Here is a 21,872-nt window from a genome sequence, read left to right on the forward strand (position 1 = left end):
GTGGCTCCTGGAAGGGGGATGGTCATCAGAAAGACCAAGCCATGATTAGAGGTCGGAGGGATAGTGGATGGGGGGAGGGGGGTTCACAGTATGAGGGATATAAATGATGAACGTCTAAGTATTACCTTGTTTTGTACACCTGAAACTAATAAATAAATTAATTAATTTAAAAAAAAAAAAAGAAGCTTGGAACTTTCAGCCCCACCCCTCATCCTCCAGGGAGAGAAGAGAGGTTGGAAATAAAGTTAAGGGTCATAGTTCTGGAGGCTGGAAGTTCAAGATTAAGATGTCAGCAGGGTTGGTCTCTCTGAAGGCCTCGCTTCTTCTCCTTGTGTCTTCTGTGTGGGCCTCTCTGGTGTCTCTTCCTATTCTTAACAGGACAGCAGCCCTATTGGATTAGGACCCACCCTTATGACCTTGTTTAACCTTAAGTACCTCTTCAAAGGCGGTATCTCCAAATACATTCACATGGGGGTTAGGGCGTCAACAGAAGGGGCATAATTCAACCCACAAAAATGAGTTTCGAGCTTTGTTTTGGTTGGTTTTGTTTTGTCCCTTAACAGAAGCTGAATAGGAGTCACATGTCACTTTACAGAGTACCCTGGCCTGCAACGGGCCTCGGCTTTGATAAGAGAGAGTAACCCGAGACCCCAGCACCTCTACTCTGAATTAAGTGAGATGTTACTTATCCTAAGAGCTTGCAACTTCATGGAGCAGTGAAATAAGAATAAAATTAGATTTAGAGGAAGTAAACGTGCCAGCTGGTCCTGAGTGGTGGGCGTGGCCCTAACAGACTGAGCAAGTGCTGACAGTGGCCACAGCAGACATGCGAGGTGGCAGAGACAACTAGGAGCCGGGGGAGCCAAAGGCTGCCTCAGTGGTGCTGCATGTTTCAGGGGTGGGCGCTGTGGGCAGCAATGAGGGAGCGCGGGAGGACCGCCACTGCCCGGAGTGTGAGCCACATGACAGACTCCTGAGCCAGCTGATTGACAGCTCAGGCCTCAGCCCTCAGTGAAGAGCCTGTTACAGCTGCAGATAGAGCCCTCAGTGAAGAGCCTGTTACAGCTGCAGATAGAGCCCTCAGCCTCTAACTGAGGAGGTGAGGAATGGTGGCCACAGAGTAGTGTCCCTAAATCATGTAACTGGGGACCTGATTTGTGTGGGTGCCATGGTCGCTCAGGGAAAGGATGACGCAGCTGTCTGCAGTCGGCTCTCTAGCAAAGGCTGACACGAATACAGTAGGGAGCCAGGCAGAGTTAAGTGGGTTTGGGGGAGGGCAACACACCGGGCATGCTGGCTCTAATAAATACGGCCCCCGGGGTCACGAGTGGCATCGTGTGCCCGCCAAACCACTGGGGTGGCGGTGGGGTGGGGAGTGAATGACGGGCTCACCTCTGTCTGCAGAAAAGCTGTCTGGAGAGAGGATAAAGGTTTGGGATCGGCCCAGGGAGCTGCAGGACCATCTTTAGCTCTTGGACGTCCAGTCTGGCACTGCAGCCAATTAGCACTGCGTATCGATTATTCCACATCCTGGGACCCTGCATCCTTGCAGCTGCTTTATAATTGCATATGTTTGTAGAAAATAATTCATTTGTGCATATGGGCATCTTTGTTTCCTCAAAACACAGTGAGAGGGAGGGAGGGAGGAAGAGAGAGAGAGAGAACAAAACCCACTCTATTCCATGCTGAATCACAGGCCTGTCTGAGGTCAAGGGAGAGGAGAAATGGGACCCCATCCAGGGGCACAGAAAGCCCCTGGCAGCATAAAGGAGACAGATGGAACAGGCCGGACAAGAGCAGAAAACCCAGAGTCACATGAGGGGCTCAGGGAGAGAGAAGAGGAGTCGGGAAGATGACCTCGGATTAGTGAGACAGATGGGAGGGCTTAGGCAGAGGCATGCTTTCCAGGGACCGCCAGGCCCCTCGCTCCCAAAAGGAGGAAGAAAGAGGTACCATACGCAACATGTATTCTCTCTTCCGGGTTTCCCAACAGCAGGCACTTTGTTGAGCTTAATGAAACTTCAAAATCTTACAAAAACAAGTTTATTGGAGAATCAGCCCTGGCTGTCGGAGACCATCTCAAGTGATAGGCCCACCACTTGCACGTCTCCCCTGCCCGGGGCCTGAGCCAGAAATGGCCATGCGTCCTGCTTCCCGGGCAGGTGTGCCCTGCACCCTGTCTGAGCTCCAGCCCATCTGACCCGCAAGGGGGCACCGTCAGCCCCCAGAGCGCTGAACTGCAGGGTCCCTTTTCACCCAGTGCCTTTTCTTTGTAGCCCCAGAGTTAGCAATGTGACACCCTGGGAGGAACAACTCATCCCCGTCCTCTTCCCTTAAGTGCCCTTCCCTACATGTGGAAGCGACCCAGCGCAGTCTCTGAGCTGCTGTGGATGGACTGGGCTTCTGCTTCTGTCTGAACCAGCCTGGACTCTTTCTGGAACTGCACAGCTCTCCAAGGACAAAGCACTTGCTTAGAAGAGCCGAAGGAGTGAGCAGATTGTGGAACTCCCACGCTGATTTGAATGCTGGCCAGGTAAAGACCCTCTCAGACCCTCTGTGCGCTAAGGAGCAGTAGTAATGGAGGTCCGAGGACTGCCGTCCAGACGTGATAAAGCAATGACGATTAAGCTTACTTTCAGCCAGGTTTCCCCGAAGCTGAAAGCTGACCCTCCCTCCCAACACATCCTGACAGGAGCCGGCTTTGCTTTGAAAGCATCTGATCAGCTCCCCACAGAGTGGACTTCCCGTTCCAAACTGACGCGCATGTGTGTCCAGAGCTCCTTATTCATGGATCCATGTACACAGACCTGTTTATTCATGAATCCATACATGCAGACCTCCCCGTGCACACAGATGTATGTACACAGACCTTATCATTCACTGCAGTAAGAATGGGCAGCATCTCCCCCTCCCCCACTCGACCTGCCTGTGTTCCTCATCTTCCCTAATCATGGCGTCTTGGAATGTGCTGGCTGAGCCCCCGAGTCTCAGATCTCTGTGGGGAGTACGGAATTTCATAAAACCTGTCATTGAATCTAGTAATCTGCTGAAAACATGTAATGAATGCACGCAATAAAATGCCGTAGCTGGGAGGGACAGAAGAAAGGCTTACTTTCCTCAAACCCCACGGAGACCCACAATTAACGAGAGCTTCATAGAAATGTCTGCGAATTAACATTTTCATAACATCACAAGGTCTTCTGCTAATTTGGTTTTGACAAATATGAATAGAAATGAGCCTGTTTTAAGACCATGGTGCCTCCATATCCTAGTTGTTTGGCTTCATGAGCCCATGTGCTCATCTAGAAAATGGAAATCATCATAGCTGCTGCACCACGGCTGCAGCCCAAACCTGAGGTCACACGTGGGAAGTGACGTGCACAGCTCTGCAGAGCAGGCAAATGTTAACCTAAAATCCTTCTTCCTTCCTTGGGGACACAAAGGAGTACGAACATTAGTTTACTCTCTTCTCAAACACTACGTTCTTTACAGTAGGGTCTCTTTTTAGAGCAGGAGCTCTCCTAATTAAAGAAAATCAGACAACTAATTATTTTTTCTTCTTGAGAACCATTGTAGTCAGATTTCCAAGGCAATAAATGGGAACTGTACCACAGCGGAGGAATTCAATTATTTAAAGGAACGTCTTTTTCCAGCTCCTAGCTAACGGAGGAAGATTTACCAGAATAAAGCCTAACCAAAGAGAATCCAAGCAAAGAAAGTAATTTGCAAAATAAAAAGGACCCCAAGGAACATTACTGTCATGGGGAACTACATCAGGAAGGAAAACAAACTGTTTTGTTTTGTTTTTCCATCTGTACTATTCCACTGTGTCCAGAGGGTTCTCAGAAGAGCTGCCTGCTTTGCCCTCTGAAGGGCGGGGTGCAGTGGCCTCTGTCCCAAGTGGAAGCAGAGTGAGGGAGCATGGCATGGACACGTGTGTCAGTGGTTTTGTGACTTTTCACAAAAAAACCCGTGCATTTTCCCCACTTCAGCCTCGAACCAATGTCAGGGCCCACAGCTTTCTGTTTCCCTTCATGACTGCTGGTATTTCTGCCCAGTACCTGCATTCCTTCCACACCATGGCCATGGCCCGACCTCCACCACCTTGTCTTCCCCAGAAGCTGTAAAGAGATACCCGGAACTCCCTGCACACCCTCCCATTCCTGCACACTGCTGGCTTCTAGACACCGATCGCCCATCGCCTGCTTGCGGCTCCTAAGTGGAACCCATTCCTACAGCAGACAACGTCCCAGCAGAGTCCCCGCTGTAAACACAGCAGCAAGCTGCATGCAGTCCCTTCGTAAATGATCTGAAACACCACAGATGACACAGGAAATCGACAAGGAAGGCAGTCCAGTTGGCAGAAGGGCCCAGCTCCTGTGTCCCCAGCACGCTGTCCTCCGGTGCTCTGGATGAATCAAGAGTCACCGGCAGTAGCCGGAGGACTGGGTGAATGGAACAGTTTTCAGACATCATCCTTGAATGTGGACACTTACACTTGCCTGTGAGACAGGGAACACATAACAGGGCTCTTGATGTTGTTTTTCTTGACAAGAATCTGGGGTAAAGAATTCCCATGTTGCCACTTAAGGCTTTACCCACGTGTTGAAATAGAGTCAAGAACATTATCTAAATCTTTCCTCACCAATGTTTGAAGGTATGAAGCTTTGGGAAAGTTGTTGGGGTGGGAGAAGTCCCGTGACTTTGTGGTCTGATTGACAAAATGCAAGTAGCAATATTTTTATCATGGAGATGTTCTGAAGCACGTAAGATGATGTAGGCAGAGGGACGTAGCTAATTACTGACACACCAGGAGAGGGGTTCGTTGGCTCCTTATCTGAATCACAGCCACACCCAGTCTTACTCCCAGCAGCAGTGCCCCCATTTGAACATGGGGAGTCCGTGTTTCTCTTCCAAATAGTTAGTTTTAACTACAAAGTTTAGTCAACCAATGTAGACAGGTGTTAGCTAAAACTGGAGGTAAGCGCATTACAACATATAAATGTATCAAGTCAACACATTGTATACCTTCAACTTCTACAGTCTTATATGTAAATTATACCTCAATAAAACTAAGTAAGATGCCTCACCACTTTAAAACAAGAAAACACATTCCCCTACAGTTAGATCACACCCATTGCTCTTTCTGTCACCTCGAAAACATTAATTATAATCACACAGACCATTTACTCTTAGCTACTTCTTCATTAAGCACCAGTGTGTCCTGTATACACAACACCGCCCACCTGCCTGGATATTTTATTCTGATTCTTTCATCATTTATCTGAAATATATGCTTAAATACTAATTTCAGAAATGGAAAAAGGACCTTTCTGAGTCCTTGTTCCTCCTACAGTGCCATCTCTTGGCCTCCTTGGTGAATGTGGGACTTCAGGGAACTTACATCTGGGTCCCCTTGGAAGCATAGGTGTGGATCTGTTCCCCTGGCCACTCGGGGCTGACTGGCCAGGGCGGTGACGCTCCAGCTGGCCTCAAATTAGCCCTTTGGCATGAAGTTGTCTGCATTTCTTTAATTACTGCTTCTTTTTCACATGTTCTCTGCTCTCATTTTGGAACTCCTTTCAAATGGACACCATCCCAGGACGTCACGATGCTTCTGAATTTTATCCGAATATGCTTCAACGACACATGAACACTGGCCTTGAATTCAGTCGGGGGGGCTATCGTTTGCCAAACACTGTTCTAAATCATTATTTCACTTTTCTTCAAAGTGACATCAGCTCCGTGATTTTTCAAATTTTATTAATCAATGTCAGAATAGCAAGAATTTTTTCTTGCTTTCAAGTTACGAGTTTCTTCTTCCTTCATAACTGCCTGTTCTTGTTATCTCGATGTCGTTCTCTGACTCTCACCGAGGGTGATGAGATTTATGTCCTTTACCATTTCCTGGATCAAATCCTTTCTACTTGAGGAGTCTGGCCTGTTTCCTCTGAGTTGCTGATTCTTCTCCAGTGATGAGGCATTCTTGTCTAGGTCTGACTTGGTCGGTCCCTTGTGGTGGCCACCAAGGCCCCTCAGGCACATCCTCTGGCCTCAGAGCCCCCACCAGGGACTAGGTGGCCCCTGGAGGCCCACACTTCACCACCCTGTGCAGCGTTCAAGTGCTGTTCAAAGACCTCAGTGTTGCCACCGGCCACTGTTACTAGGCCCCATGTGTCCAGTCCCTGCTGGTGACTTGGGGACACCAGTGCCGGGAGAGGGAGGTTATTCCTGTGGGGAAGTAGAGAAAGTATTGCTTTGGAGATGGAACTGTTGAGATCATTCTGAGGAGAGGGCTGTGGTGGCCGGGAGGGAGATCCTTTCACAGATGGCTGTCCTGCTCGTGTCTCTGACCTCCCCATGAATCCCCACGTCATTTAGCAAGAAACGTAAAATACGGGCGTGAGAGCTGCTCCTGCGTTGTCAGCTCATAACTGTCAGTCAGCTCGGGCTAACAGCGTGCCAGACGGTAACATAAGCGACCGAAGCTCATTGCTCACAGTTCTGGGGACTGGAAGTCCAACCTCAGGTGCCGCAAACTCAGTCTCCTGGTGAGTACTCTTCCTGGCGGGCAGAGGGCCTCCTTCCCACTGTGTCCTCACTCAACGGACACAGAGCCAGGAAGCTCTCTGGGGCCTCTTCCTGTAATGTCAGGGCACTGATCCCATCATGGCGGGCCCCACCCTCATGACCTCATCTAAGCCTCATCCCCTCCTGGAGGCCCCACATCCTAACACACCACACTGGGGGTAGGGCTTCAACATGTGAATTTCGGGGGACTCAGTTCAACTCATAGCAACATTCGTGGCTGACCATGCTGACACCCACTCTTGGTGCCAATTCCGAGGTCTCTGTCCTGAGAGAAGCTGGTCTAACCCTCTCACATTCCCAGGAGGGGTTTAGTAGGCAGCTTCCTAGGCTTATCCTGCAAGCTCAGCCCTGAACAGCTGTCCGTCTGCAGGTCCCACTGAGAAAGAAGGTGTTAAAGCAGCTGGCCTGTGAGCCATTGGACCTCGTGAGGATAGGGGTCCCCGGGAAAGGAATGGAAAGAAACTGGTTATTCAATCCAATCTCTTGGAAACCGTGTCTTTGGGTCAATTTTTGCTAAGGGAGCACTTACCTAATGGGATATCCATAGTTGGATATGCCCAGTGCCCAGCTACAGAGGCACGTAGAGCCAATGGGCCAGCGTCTCTAGGCCGGGCTCCTGGGCACTCACCTCTGGGGCACTCACCTCCTGCCGTGGGGCACCCCACAGACCTCACCCCCACACCTCGCCCGCTGTTCCTGTGCAGGGTGTGTGTCTGAAGGAGGAAGGGAGGGCGTGAGGGGCAACGTCATTGTCCCACGCTGCTCGTGCCTCTGTTGGCACCTCTCGATGGTCATCACTGAAATTACTCCCCACACTTGACATGGGGGAGCTCTGACTGGTGGCAACGTGATTTGATGAGCACTTTCATGTCCGCTCCCTGACAGAATGAAAAACAACAGAAAGCCACATGCCACGCAGCCCACAGAATGTGCTCTGTCTGGGTCGTTGCACTTCCGAGGGGCTTTAATATCATTCTCACGTACCTGCGGCTGCATCTCTTTGGAGCGAGAAGCAGTTGAACTGTGGATTGAATGAGCTGCCATATTGGAAGTGGGGCCCTTCTGCTACTTTAATAACGTCCATATCTTTCCCTCTGCTGGGTGACAAGACGGTACATTTCAAATGAAAGCAGAATTTGTCACTTTTATCAGCACCATTTTTACTAGACAGAAAGCAGTGATCTGAGGAAAAACCGATAAGCCCTTCAGCTAGCCATGGCTGAAAGAAACTTTTCATCCTGGGGGGCTTCACAGAGAAGTTCCCAGTGTAGACATAATGTGCACGCAGAAGAAATCAGAAATGAAAAACCAGTAAGTGCTCACAAGTCGAGACAACTCACAAATAACCGTGTTGAAGCCAGGTCAGAACGCCCATGTCTCCGGGTTCTCTCGAGTCGTTTACACCTGGTTCACACTTTCCTTTTGGCTCATTGCTCTCCTAGGAGTCCCAGCAGATGGCAAGGTAACATACAGAGAACTCACCTGCGGCAGATGAGGGCCTCGGAGGCGGGCAGCGGGCTCAGGTTATCCATCTATGGGAACAGTATTACAGGACACCTTCCAGCACACTAGGGTCTTTACAGGCGTTACTTTGTTTTGTTTTGTGTTTTACATCATAAATGTTATTGTTTTAGAATGGGTTTAGGTTTGCTGAAAAATGTAGCAGAAAGTACAGCGTTCCCACATACCTCTCACACCCACCAGAACACACCGCTTCTCCATTGCTAGCATTTTGTATTACTGTGGCCCATTTGTTACCAATGGTGAGTCAATACTGATACATTAACAGGAATCAAAGCCCATAGATTACATTAAAGTTTACTCTGTGTTGTAATTCTGTGGGTTTGGACAAATGGATAATACATGTATCTGTCATTACAGTGTTATGCATATGTATTTAGGGTTCCTGGCCCTAAAAGTCCTCTGTGTTCTGCCTGGTCATCCCTCCCCCTCCCCATAACCACCGGCAACCACTGATATTTTTACTGTCTCCCGAGTTTTGCCTTCTTCAGATGTCATAGAGTTGACAAATACCGTATGTAACCTTTTCACACTGACCTCTTTCACTTGGTAATGTACACTTCGGCTTCAGTCATGTGTTTCTGGTTTGACAGCTCATTTATTTGTATCACTAAATAGCATTCCATAATCTGGATGGACCATAGTTTATCTATCTCCTGGAGGGCCTCTGGATTGCTTCCAAACTTGGGCATTTAGGAACAGAGCTGCCATAAACGTCCACGTGTAGGGTTTTGAGTGGACGTAAGTTGCCATCTCCTTTAGTGAACAGCAAGGGGAGTGATTGAGGGATCGTATGGAAGAAACATGTTTAGCTTTGTAGGAAACCACCACACTGCCTTCCCAAGTGGCCACACCATTTGCACCCCCACCACCAGTGAGGGTTCCTGTGGCTCCATGTGCTTGTCAGCGTTTGGTGGTGTCAGAATTCCGGTTCTGGGCCATGCTAATGGGTGTGCAGTGCTGGCCACTGTTGCTTCAACTTGCATTCCCTGATGACATGATGTGGAACATCTTTCCACGTGCTTATTGGCTAACTGCATCTTCTTTGGTGAAGAGTCTGTTCAGATCATTTTTTCCCTTTTTTGTAAGTTGCTTTTCTTGTTTGTGTATTGTTGAGTTTTAAGAGGTTTTTAAGAAAATGCATTTTGGACACTAGTCCAGGATTCCCACCTTTGTACGCACAGGGCTTGGTTTTGCCTCCGACATAGCTCAGCCCTGTAGGGCACATCCAGCAGGGCCGCTGTGACAAACGTCATCTGACGTTGTCTACTGTGGTCCTTAGACTGTGCAGCTGTTCTGCCCACACTTTGCTCACCCCTAAACTGAAGTCCTGAGAAAAGCATTGGCTTTGTTCTCCTTCTGTTCTGACACTCTGAATAGCCTGTCCCATCTCGCTAACATGCCACATTTCTCTGTGGTGACGTGTTCCGGACGGAGCGTTTTCCTAGCTTGTTGAAACACTTGAAAGTGTAGGAGGGTGATTTCAAGGCAGAGAGGGAGGAACTCATTTGTTTACCAAGTGAGTGGACAGACCCCTCTCTGCACCGAGCACTCTCCCATTCAGGGCAGTGGACATTTTCCCACATGGTCCCTGGGCTGTAGCATCAAGAAACTGACCTGTAGCTAAGGCCCCACTCTGGCTTCTGACATGACATGGGTGGTGGTCACACCCGGAGGAGATGCCAGGCTCCTTTCCCAGGGCCGTGCTGGAGTGGCCAGCCCCTCCTGGCCAGCAGGTAGCCATCGACCCGGCCTCCTGTAGAGGTGGCTGGCAGAGGCTGGGCAGGCCAGGATCAGCAACTCCCAAATGGACCCCTTTCCAGGCTCCCAGGGCTTCCTTGGCGTCCCACAGTCCGTTGGCCTTAATCGGAACAACGGATTTGTGCCTTCCTGGCCTCAGAAATCGGTCTACCGGAAGGCAGCCGGTCCTGAAGGGTCAGGAGGAGGAGAAGGATGGGCTTGCCTGTTAGAGCACAGATAGAAAATGCTGCGGCTTCCTTTCAGGGTGAAATAGCGGTGATGGCTCCAGTTGCAATTTTTAAACACGTCCTTCAAATTCAGACGTTTGTGTGTCAGCTCTGCTCCCTTCAGGGACCACCAAACGCAGCTGGCTATAGGAAGGCTAAAAGGGACCTCAGAGAGGACTATCAGGGTGCAAGGGCCCCACAGATATGGAAAAGGGGAGGTACACACGTGTATGTGTATAGACGGAGACACTGTACTGTCTGGTATTTAAAATTTTGTATGTCTGGTACCAGGCCACATGCAGGTAAACCTGGGGGATTTTCGTTACTGTCGTGTTGCTCGTGTTTCACATGCTTGCGTGTTGGCCCTGCAGAATGATATTCCATTGTGGGAAGACACAGCACGTGACTCATGCACGCTCCAGTCAGGATGCATTTGGTCATTTCCAGGTGCTGCCCTCGTGAGTAGGGATGTAAAAAGGTGCTTTGCATTCTGCTTTGGACGTGTGCAAGTTTCTCTCACATGCATTTCAGTGAGTGCAACTGCAAGGTTACAGGTGTGCGAATCTTTTACTTAGGACATGAGGCCCACGTTTCCCAGAGAAGTGGCACGAAGGTTCCGTTCACCAGCCCTGGGTGAGACAGCCTGGGGTCCCCGCCCTCCCCATCACTGACCTCTGTGGTACTTCCTGTGCCTGCAGAACGAGTGTTAAATCCTGCCTCGAATGTCCTTCATTTTCCCCTCGCTTTTCACTGATGGTGTCGCGCATCTCGACTTGGGTTTTATTACACGTGTTTTCATTTTCAGAGACACCTCTTCAGGCCTGTGCTGACCTTCTGTCTATCATCCTTGCTAGTCACGAGCCAGTCCCTGGAGAAATTGCCTCTGTATTTCAGCCTCAAAGAAGATGGCCTCTTCTAGGCTTTAATGCTATGTGAGCTCTCTCTGCTCCTCTCTGTGATGGCTTTACTGTTTTAGGAATTTAGGGCAAGTCAGTGTCAAGCTGAAGGAAAGTTCCAGCAGTTGAGAAGGGGGAAAGTCCAATCCAAGACATGCCCCTGGAATGAATATAGTTTAGACACCGGGTCAGGTTCCGATGACTGCCTTAGAAATTCCCAGGGGGTGGCCCAGTCGGAACCTCTAAGTTTGGGCAAGTCTAGTATCATTCAGGTGACACAGTGGAGGGAATCCAAACATGAGAAAATAGCTAAGGGTCGTGTGGGGCTGCGTCCATCCCTTGGCGGTGTGCCCACTGAGCTGGAATGAGGGCAGGAAAGCTCCTGGGGGAGAGTTAGTGAAGGGCTCGCATCCACCGGCGCCTGCAGACCTGACAGCTGTGAGCATTGAAAAGTCTGTGCAATATAAAGACACCGGATGAGCACAGAGAGGTCAGCTGCAGACCGTGGGTTAGTCAAGCTAGGATTTGGAGGTGCAGCCGCTTTTAGAGCAAAGAGTCGTGTTTTGGGAAACAAACGGCCTGCATCTGATTGGCAGCAAAGGTTGTTGTGGGATCCAGTTTGGGTTCCAGGAGCCACGTGCTACCTGTTCCAGGGGCGGGGACGGTGGCTTCATTGAAAGGCACCTTGGTGAGAGATAGCTGCTGACGTATTTTCTGATTCCTTCAGGACTGAGACGAGACCACTGAAGCTTCATTCAGGAAGCCTGGTTTTGAGAAAATACAGAGGAGAAAAAGGAATGTGTTTTAATGACCTCTTTTTACACTCAATGTATTCTAAGCCCCAGGACTGCTCAGGGACAGAGCTCAACCAGATACAGCGGCTGCTCTCAAGTTGGCTAATAATAGTAATTAGAACATGGGTTAATTAGTACTCGCTATACAGAGCATGTCACATGGATTATCTCATGGAATCTTTAAAGAGAACATATAAAGTAGGTGCCAGTATTCTCCCCATTTTCCAATGAGGTGAAGAGGCTTCCCACAGCCTTCCCACAACCTAACTCACTTTGTTGTGATGTTAACCACCTCAATACATTAGACTAAGTACAAATAAATGCGGAACACATTGGTAAATCCTATGCAAACCACAAAACTGATATAATTTAAAATAAATCACATACGAATCAGGCAGAGGTGCGGTTCTACCGCAGCCGTCGTCTGTGAGCCCGGCCCACCATGGCTCCGGCTCCCACAGTTCCCTCTGTTTGAGGGTTTGCAAAACTTCATCAGGACAGTATGCCATGGTGCCATCTGGCCTCCGCTACATGAAAGCACGTCATTTATGAGTTAATTCACCCTAGTGCTTTCCCATTCGCTTGTGACAGTAAAAGAAACGTTCTTTGTCACCAACTCAATAATAAACACAAAGCCATACGTGGGCACTAATATCTCTCAGCTGGGATGAGGTGTAACCAGCAATCTCCTAGAGAAAACTGGACCCCAGTCTGAGGTCTTCATTATGCTCTCCTGCCTACCTCCAACCCAGCCCTAACCAAAAAAGCAGTTATCTCCCCGTGTGGTAAACACCAAGGCAGGGGAAAATGCAGGTACATGGAGAGGACTCCAAACCATCTGTCCTGAGAGGATAGGAAAGTTTTTTGAAAAGTGTGACCCCTCAGCTAATTCTTGACCAAGTTGGCCTGTAGAGGAAGAGGAGGGGTTTCCGGGTGAAGTGGAAAGCATAAGAAAAGGCAAGGGAACATGAAGCAGCATGATGTATGTGCAAAACAGAAAACACGTACACACACATATATATGATGTATGAGGAACAAGAAAAGGGAGAGCAAGTTAGAGAAGTAAGAACAAGACAGATCATGGGGCATCTCCATCTCCTTCTCTGTCTACTTATACATTTATTTGTATGTGTACATCTACGTCTATATTTCCAACCTGTCCATGGCCACTGTGACAAAGGAGAGGAAAATGAGCAATGTCCCTGGAGAGCGTCCATTTCCGTTTCCCTCTGCACCAGCGAACGCCTCTATGCTATCTGACATGGAAAGGTCACGACTTCTGATGAGGCAGTCTCCCCCCAGTCACCCTGGACATCCACCTTTGTGGTCGGCATCCTGACATGCCAGGGCTGCAGGAGGCCAGGGCTCTTCAGGTCATAGAAACAGCACTTTTATTTCCCATCCCTGGCACTGGCTTGTGGTTTGCTGGCTCCTTTCAATTACAGCCCACTTCCCCATGCTCTGATCACAGCCGCTCTCACGGCTCCATCTCTTAAAGCAATAACTTTCATTTACAGTGATGCTTCTTTAATACCGGGGATATGTTGGCCAATATTTGTGTGCACTTACTTGCATAGCATTTTCTCATCTAGGAGCCTGTGCCAACACCAAATAGGCGAATTTAGTAAAAGCAGAAAAGCATAAAGACAAGAATAAACATGACCCATGGACCCCTTCCCGGAGTCTCTGTTGACATTTGACGTGCTTTCCTCAGAGTAGTTCCTTTGCATAATGGGAATATATTGAATTTGGAGTGTCACTGCTAACATTATAATATAAATATGTCAATATAACTGTACGCTTTTTGGACAATAATTTAATGGCTGTGTACTGTTTCTTTCTATCCCTTCATATGATTGTTGGCCATTGCTACCACACTTGATCCTTCTTTGGTTTCTTTATTCATTTGTCAAGCACCTGTTGAACCGTCTGCACCAGCCCTGATTCCAGGCACCGAGATGAGCAAGACAAGGGGTCCCTGTCCTGGGCACTTACCGTCCACGTGTCAGGAGCAGACAATGAGCACATGATGGCAAGAAACAAAATCCCAAATGTGCGTATACTGTACGCAATCCATGTACAGAAGAAAATTCAGTACTTAAATTTCATTTATAATCCATCATCCACATAATCTCCCGTCTACTAAAATGTGAATAAAAGATAAATAAAGTCTTTATAAGAAGTATGTATCAAAACATGAAAGATGACGTACCTACCAAGAAACCTAGGCCGATTAACAAAGCGGATCGTTTTCTTAGTTAAATCATAGACTATCCAGTTAAAGCATCCCGTTAGGTAGGGTCCTGCTCCACCACCTGGCCACGCCCATCCTCGGCACCCCTGCCGCCCCCAGATCCATCCTCACACTCCCTGCCTGCAGGCTTGTTGGCCTCCAGATCCCGAGGCCGGCTGGTCCGTTGTGTTCTCAGCATCTTGCGTGTCTGGGTCCTTTGCCTGGCACTGGAAGCCAAGGGGGCCTGAAGTGATACCACAGAATCCCTCGGTCACCTGCTGCCACAGGGAAGGCCAGCCTTGTGTGGACTCACCTGGCCGCCATCCTCCCCGGAGCGATGGTCCTCAAGGTGTGGTTGCCGGGCCAGCAGCACCAGCAGCACCTGAGCATGTGTCAGAAGAGCCAGTTCTGTGCCCTGCCCAGACCCACCCCTGCAGCCGGCGCCATAGGAGCCTGGAGCGCTTTCAGGGAGACTCTGCCGTACACTCACCTGTGACAGCCACCACCCAAGTTACTGCGAGCGCCTCTAGTGGAGAAAGCCACATCCTGATTATCTTCTCCTCTGTAACTCAAACGTCTCTAAAAACCCGGGCCATGTTCCAGGCACAACCCCAAGTAGTGGAGGGAAACTAAGCTTCAGAAGTCACCTCTGTCTTTTTGTCTCCACCGCCCCCCAAGGCTGCCAGGTGGCCTGGAGGGTCTCCTCACCCCACCCTTGTCTTCATCCTGCCCTGAAGCAACAGGGCTCGTTTTCCGGCCAGCATGGGTGCCAGTGCCCACTCTGCATTTCTGGAAGGGCGCTGCGGTATGCCCCCTCCAGGCTGGACTCTCAGGATGTTGAAGGCCTCCAGAAACCTCCCTGTCTGTCTCTCCTGCTGTCACCCCAGCTCCTGTGTGTCCCCACAAAGCCTCACTTGCAATGCTTATTATCTTGATATAGTTTCCAACAAGCAGAAATATCGATTTGACAGTCCAACTGGAGAAATGAATGTATTGATTTAACAGGTATGTCTTCTCTCTCAGAAGCATTGTTTTAAAGGGTGTGAAGTCTCCAGGGCCAAAAACAAGTCAGAATATGGAAATACATCTGAAAATATTTCCAAAGGCAATATCCGCGTTGCACCAGCACAGAAATCAATATGAACTCTTTCACTGGACAAGTATTTACGGAGGCCCTTCTACATGCAAAAGCACTTCTAGGCTTTGGGGACTCAGCAGTGGTGCTGAGAGTTCTGTAAAAATTGTTGTATCCTTCGGCCCTAAAGCAGCAGTGCAGGATGCGGCTTCATTCTGTCTTCCAAGAGCTGAGAATGTGAGCAGCAGTGTCCAGGGAGTGCTGGTCCCCCACATGCCCTGTGCGTGGTGGCAGGTTCCGCCTTGAACTGGAAAGCCTTTCCACTCAGTTCTCCACGTGATGTCACCTGGTCCAGTGGACTGTCTCTGGGTCTCCCATTTTCTTCTCTGTCACAGCATTTCCTTTGCTATTGTGTCTTCACATTCCGTGTGTGCACAAATGCGTATGTGCACAGAAATGCATGCATTTCACTCACTTGTTTATCTGCTTATCTGGTTCCCCCATCCAGTGTGTGGAGCAGAATAATGCCCCCCACAAAGATGACCACTTCCTAATCCCTGGAACCTGTGAGTGTATTATGTGACCTGCCCAGGAGGAAGTAAAGCTAAGATGGACTCAGGTTGCCTAGCAGCTGACTCTAGGACAAGGAGATTATCCAGTATTATCCTGGCAGGCCCAGTGCATCTCAAGGATCCTGTAAATGAGCTGGAGAGACGGGAGAGTCAGAGGGCGGCGGTGTGACGGGGACCCCGGCAGCCATCGCTGAACTGCTCCCTGGCACCTCCAGCTGGAAGGCGGCCCTGCCGGCACCTTGACTGCAGCCAGGCAGGGGCTGGGGTGCTCTTCTAAGCCCCAGAAGTCCAAGATAATAAATGCAGGTTGTTCTGTGTTCAAACAGCGTGGGAAGAGAGAGCCAAGAGGACCTAATAACTGGTTAACTGTCCTGAAACTAAATCCGGTAACTAGGCTAGCATTCAGTTCTCCTTTTGTTAGTGTTTGCAATGGTCCAACCAGGGTTTGGGATGCTGGACTGTCAGGATTAATTAGAGAAGATAAAAATGCTTACGGGGATATCATATTAAACAGAAAGCAGGGCATATGACAAATCCAGAGAAGGTCCGATAAAAGGATGTGAACGATGACTCGATTGGCTTCTTCTCACCGTAATTAAATTACTGACTGCTTTGGGCATTATGTGGTCTATCCCTCCATCATGAGCTGCGTGAATTATGAACTTACCAGAAGAAGAGATCCTTGACTTGCTTAGAAATCTCTCCGGAGAAATAAGTATTTGCCCAGTAGGCCAATAGAGTCTAATTATCTACTCTTCCCAGAAGCTGGATGCCCCCAATACTTCCAGCAAATCCCTATTCTCAAGGCTGCGCCCACCAGTTAACTGTCCTCATCTCCAAGCACGTCCACCAATGCCGGGTCCTCCCTGGGGTAGTCGGGGCAAATCTGAATACAGGAAAGACTTCCCTCTAGGCTGTGTTAAGGTAGAAAACCTTACAGGCAATCAAGTGTGTGAATCCACACAAATTTAATAATGAGTAAAGTTAACACTTCACATCTGCTGTGAACACAAAATTGGTAAAACATTTTCTGGAAAGCAATTTCAAAATATGTTTCAAGAACCTAAAATTAAGACATCCTGTGGCTCAATAACTTCATTTGTTTCTAGCAAAAAAGAGAGAGAGAGAGAGAGAGAGAGAGAGAGAGAGAGAGAGAGAGAGAAGAGAAGATTCTCAGAAATACAAGCAGACATTTATATATTCGCCACACTTTTATAAATAAGAGCCCAAAAGTGGAATCTCCAGTATAGGATAATGGTTAAATAAAGTATAGTTCATCCATCAAGTGCCATCACAGGTGTAATTAACTTTATTCTTAAAAGCAAGTAATGACACAGGAAAATTCATATTGGAATGTTAAGTGGAAAAAAGCAGGATAGAGAATTAATATGCTAAATTATTTCAATTTTGTAAAAACAAATCATAACTCTTTATCTCTGGGAAACGGAAATTGGTTATTTTTTTCCTTTGTAACGTCTACAGTTTTGTATACGAGGAGTGCACAATTCATCCATGGGTAGGGGAATTCTTACTTTTTGAATTTTTTCTTATCCACCCCACACACTTATGTACCCAGTTTTGTTAGGAGAAAAAATGTCCTTTTGCTTCTCCAAGGTTAAAGCCTGGCCACCTTTTCCAAGAGGCAAGTGACACCCAGACCCCCATGAGGCTCTTTATCCAAAGTGTCAGTTTGATGTAAATCTCTGCCCTGTGTGCCCTCCGAGCCAATGTGCTAGCTTGAAAATCCATGTTCGGATAAAATTGCTTCCTATTTTTTGCAGAAATCACTTCCAAGCACAGAACAAGTGCTAATAATTTGCACAGTCCCCAAACAACTGTCAAATTGGCAAGCACCCAGTTTGCAGCTGCTGCAGTTCCTGTTTGCTTTAGAAATAGGTACATTTGTTTTTATGGAAACGATTCTGGCATAGTTAACTGTTTTGATTTTTTATTAAGTTTATTTTTTATTTTAAAGTTTATTAAGTTTATTGTTTTTTATTTTCTTATTTTTATTAAGTTTATTACGTTTATCGGGGTGATATTAGTTACTAAGATTATATAAGTTTCAAGTGCTCAATTCTCTGACACATCCTCTGTGTAGTGCCAGTGTGCTCACCACCCAACGTCTAGTCTCCTACACTACCATGCAGCTGACCCCCTGTACCCTCTTCAGCATCCCCACCCCCTCCCCTCTGGTAACCACCATGCTGTAGTCTGTGTCTGTGAGCTTGCTTGTTGCTTTCTGTTTTGTATCCCTCTTCTGAGTGAAATCATATGGTTCTTGTCCTTTCTTCTCTGACTTATTTCACTCAGCATGGTGATCTCAGGATGCTGTGGAGAAAAAGGAACCCTCATGCGCTACTGGTGGGGACGTAACTGGAACAGCCGCCCTGGGAAACTCTGGTCGTAGTTACAAATGTACGCTGTCCGCATTACCTGCTTGATGCTTGCGTTTGCTTGTTAGTGATAGCGTGTGCTTATGTCATAATTTACCCCAGAACTTTATAAGAATATGTTCCACGTATCAAAAGTTTTCAAGTAGTTATGCTCGAGTGGTGAAGGGACAAGTGTTGCCTTTGTAATTAGGAAAGAAAACCAGGTTGTCACCTTCTAAGTCAATGCCATAGTTGCAACAAAGTCGGTCCAGTGCTAGATGTCCTTGCTTTTACCCTGTAAACCACTGTCTGGCGTGCAAGTGAGGAATCTGATGTCCAGAGGAACTACAGGATTCCCAAGGTCATCTGTCTGTGGCTAATGTGATGGAGAGAGGGCTAGCGCTTCAGTCCTCCTGACTCGAGCTCCGGTGTTTTTCATATGCTCTATCTACTTTGAGAGGTCTGTAAGGAGACAGAAATTGAACAAATACTGATGTCATTGCACCGGCCATTGAATGAGGCCACTAGCATTAAAAATGGGAACATTTAGTCATATATAGAAATGGAAAAACAAAGTTCTCTGGTCCTAAAAAGAATGTCTTCATGTAAATGAAGCTACAAAATACCTATTTCTTTATGTCTGGCTTCTTTCCCTCAGTTACACTTGGAGTATAAGCCTTTCGTTATTTGTCACTTTATGGTTTTACATTGTACAGACACATTACAGCTCCTTTACCCAATTCATTGTTGAATGCCACGTGCTTTTTAATTATGTATACATTTTGAATTTTTGAAATAAGTGATCACATATTAGGCAATTCTAGAGGTTTGCTTATTTGTTTATTTCTGGAATATCTTCTAGTTTACCTTTCATAATATAGTCTCATTTGTTTTCTCTCTTTTGATCAGGAGTTCCTTTCTTAGATTAAGTTACATTATGCTAGTTTCTATTTCCTTATATTTTTCTAAATATTTTTTATCCACTGTTCTTAATTTAATCTAAAGTGTCACTGAATAACTTTTCTGCAGGCTTAATTCTACTGTTTAATTGCTTCCAAATCCGACTAATTAATCAAGGTCTTCTTTACAATATATTTCTCTTTCTGCCTCTGCCTATTTGTTTGATACATGATGTACTCTGTAAGTAAATTAAGAATAGATAACAACCATTCTATAACTTTATGTCATAAACTATTTTCATGGGGAAGATTTTTTTCTACATCCCTAAACATTATTCACTTGATTATTTTAGATGATTGACTATATATAATTAGTAAATTTGATATGAAATATTATTATAGTGATGCCTACATTTTGAACTAGCGATGCCTGTTCTAATAAAGAAATTATTAAGCTCCAAGGGTGTCTATTGAGGTTTATCCTCCCAGGGTTCTGAATGCCACTGGATAGTCCCACCTGGATTTGAGGTGATATTATTGGAATTACCAAACTCACCTTTATAGGACCGAGTAAAAATAAAGAAACCATAGAGCTTCACAATTATGGGAGAAGCACACGGGGAAGGAGGTGACAGACCTCATTACTGAGCGGAGAAGCCTGTTGTGTCGCAAAGGTCAGCTCTGTCCACTACTGTGGATGCGGCCACATGTTTTCTTTCCTCAGGTTGCCCTTTACAGAACAACGAGAATTACCTCTCTTCTGCCACATTCTCGGAAGGGCATCTTCAGTGGTTTTCTAGCTGCTCTGTTCTTCTCTGGGTTACTCGGGATCCAGGAATAGTTAACATTTCAGGCGAGAATTGTCAAAATGCCTGTAGGAAAAAGTAATCATTTCCGTTACATGAAAATTTAGAATGAATCAACTGAAAATTTCCATAGCAAAGAACTAAGAATCAAAAGATCTAGGGTGCGTTTCAGAGGTGTCACTGAGTCAGATCCATCCAGAATTGCTCCCCACCCCCAGATAAAAAAAAAAAAAGTGTAGTAACTTTTGTATTCACGGTAGTTACTGAATTCTGGGAAAGTCACTATTCATGTGATTCAAAATAAAATTATCAAAGAAGAGGGAGAAATCTCACTGGCACCTGCGTTCTCCATCTACCCAATTACCATCCACTTCACCTCTAACCATGTAGCCACTTTCTTATATATCCTCCTGACGTTCTTCATGAAAAAACAAGCAAAATTCTAATGTTTTCTCACTTTTCAGCTTTTTAACAAATGGGGTAGCATGTGATCCAGGCTGGGCTACATCTTGATTCATTTATTTAATTATGTGCCCTGGAGAGGTTTCCATTCTACTATATACAAGCATCCATTATTATTTTTTTTATTGTTTCAGAGTACTTTATTGGGGAAAAGAGGACCAGAATTCATTTTATTATCCCATATTGATGAAAGTTTAGTAATCTTTTTTCTGTTTAAAATAATGTTGTGGTGAATAATACAATACACTACTTTTTAAATGTCTGAGTATATCCATAGGATATATTCCTAAAAGCAGAATTGATGGGCCAAAGGATATATGCGTCCATAGTTTCGATCAATACTGATAAGTTACTCTCGTAGAGTTTACATTTCTAGCAATGTGATTCCCTGTTCCCCACAGCCTTACTAACAGAGAATATGAACACGTTTTTAGTGTGCTGCCCTAAGAGGGAACTTCCTCATATGCTCTGCTGTATCCCTTTGTACACTAAGGAGATTAGGCCTTTACACGGCACACTCGGGATAGTCCTCCAATCATTCAAATTGTGACTATGCTCGGCTTGTGCTTATTTTGACCATCTATCTATATATCTGAGGTTGTCATTACTCCCGTTAAAGTAATCGACTTTTCAGACTGTCCTGTTATGGTTTGCGGATTTCAAATTATGGTTAGAAAGTCCTTCTCCAGTGTGCGGTTATAAATAAATTCTAATTTTCATTAATTACATTTCAATTTTTGACCCAGTTTTTTTCAGCTCTTTAATGTGAAGTGGGGATCTAAATTAATTTCTTTCCAGATGGCTAGCCTCATTTTGTCAATAATGTTTATTGAATAGTCCGTATTTCCCCCCCACTGGTTTGAGACACCAACTTTAATTTGTGCTAAATATTATATTTGTATGTATGTATGTATGTATATTTTCCAACTGTTAGTCTATGCGATATTAGTAGATCAGTGTCATGCTATTTTAAGTACTAAGGTTCTAGCGAGGTGTTTCGTATCTGTTAGGACTGGTCTATCTGCACTGATCTTCTGTTCCTGTATAACATTTTTTATCTACTTTTCTATACAACTTTAAACGTCTTGTATACTATACAACAAAAGAAAAATAACTTAATGACATTTCTGTTTATAATGCATTCAATTTATAAATTCACATGATATAGTTAGTAAGTTGAATCTTCCCACCCAAAACATAGTAAATATCCCAGTGTCCTTTACGATGAGTGGTTTGCTTGTTACTTTAATTGTTCTTGTACATTTTGTGTGGCATTGATTCCTAAGTAGTTATCTATATTTTATTGTGGTAAATGACATGCTTTTACTAAAAAGATGTCCTAATTGACTGTGGTTTATACATATGAAAGCCAGATTTATTTATAATTAATTTGTGCCCTGCTATATTATAGACTTCTCTGATTATCTGTTTTGGTTTTCTTGTCCCTTCTCTTGGGCTCCCTCAGTATACATTCAAATAATTTTCAAATAGTACTTGTCTTCATTTCTTTCTATTTTTTGTCACTTGATTTGTTTCCTCTTTGCTAAAAGTTACTGCTGGTATCTCCTATGCAACATAAAACAATAGAAGTGACAGAAAATATCACATGTGGTTCCCTGTCCTTAGAAGGGTGACAGCAGAGTCCTGAATTTGGGCTGAACCAGGCCCATTTAATCAGGTT

Source organism: Rhinolophus hipposideros (assembly GCF_964194185.1).
Source record: "Rhinolophus hipposideros genome assembly, chromosome: 18".
Taxonomy (NCBI): domain Eukaryota; kingdom Metazoa; phylum Chordata; class Mammalia; order Chiroptera; family Rhinolophidae; genus Rhinolophus; species Rhinolophus hipposideros.